Raw genomic sequence first — 1,652 nt, forward strand, 5'->3', positions numbered from 1 at the left:
CTCAGTATACCGCGAGCTTTAGCTCGCGGTATACTGAGACGCCGCAGCTGAAGCGGATCCCGACAATTGTGCCGGGATCCACACAGCTGCGTGACTGACAGCTGGCTCTGCCTATCTAGAGGCAGAGCCAGCTGTACCCTCCCCCGTCCGTTCCGCCAGTCAGTGCTGGAGGATCAGAGCGGGGAGGGGGGAATCCAGCCACTCCCTGGTCACAGGAGCCTTGACAGGATCGAGAGGTGAGCGAACGCCGGTATGTGTTCGCTCACCTCCTGATCTACTGAGCCGACCTGTGACAGTCTCATTGTCACAGGTCGGCTAGAACTATGAGGTGAGTGAAAAGCACTCACCTCATAGTTCTCCTTTAAGCAGAGCAGATTAATTATTATCAATGTTGACAGAAATACAAGCATTTAACAAAAATACCAGGAAATATGAAAGATTCTGGCCCATAATTTTGTTATAGCGCAAAGGCTTACTTGTGGCCAAGTGCCGGTCATAGAACATAGCTCAAGCTGATAGCTTTCTGTACATATTATATCTTTTCCTTCTACAAATAAATGTGATAATGTTCACCCATACACATCATACGAAAGGTATTTTGAAGCTAATCTTTTAAATTTCATGTTGGTTCTAAGGGGGTTGCCAACAAAAGAGAAACACAAAACAATTGTGTGTAAAAGATTATATTATACACAGGGACATAAATGCAAACACAACTGTTGAATGACACAATTACAAATATAATAAAGAACAAATCTATGTGAGAGAGACACGCAACATGCAGATGTAGTTAGCCACTGGTCAAGAAGCCTTCTTGCTTGCTTCTCTTCATCCATCCTTGCTTTAAGTTACTTTGTCCTTCAAGTCTATCCCACCTAAACATCAGCCATCCTTATGTCATCAGTCCTGTGTTGGCACATCCTTATAGGTAAATAACTCATGTCACTCTGACAAACTAACTCCTCTGAAGATTCTTATGCAATAGGGTTGTAAGCACAGATTTGCTGTTGTGAGTAGATGTTCTTCAAAGGGGGATGTTTTCCGAATAACCATTCTGCACTTAAGCAGCAAATCCTTTGTAGGAATGACAAAGTCTTCCGCATATCGGTGAGATTCCTCCACATGTGTTAGATAATTCTGAAGAGAAAAAACCCTTTCATGGGTTATAGTGAATCTCTAAGCAAAGCTTTTTCTTTTAGTTTTAGATATAGTTGGGGTGCACCATCTGTTTGATTACTATATGTGGAGTATAAACACTGTATTTGTACTGATGACCATTGTCACTGAGAAAGAAAGTGAGTGGAAATCCAAAATGTCAGAGTTGTGTTCAGAAAAAGCAGTAAGGGAAAACCTTCCCTACTCTGCAGATCATCACTCCCACCCATTAACATCTCTGAAGCCAGCTCAACTAAACACTTCAACAATTCACAATCAAGGTGAATGGAATGTTTAAAGGAGAACTATGGGGTCAGGGCTTTTCCCCATGGTTCTCCTTAGGGTAACGGGAGGAAACAAACTAGCGTCCTTCCGTCACCCTAGGCTCAGTATACCGCGAGCTACATCTCGCGGTATACTGAGACGCCGCAGCCGGAGCGGGTCCCGACATCGATGTCGAGATCCGCCCAGCTGCGTGAGTGACAGCTGGCTCCGCC

This window comes from Nanorana parkeri, unplaced genomic scaffold, assembly GCF_000935625.1.
Source record: "Nanorana parkeri isolate BGI_ZX_2015 unplaced genomic scaffold, ASM93562v1 scaffold1584, whole genome shotgun sequence".
Classification (NCBI taxonomy): Eukaryota; Metazoa; Chordata; class Amphibia; order Anura; family Dicroglossidae; genus Nanorana; species Nanorana parkeri.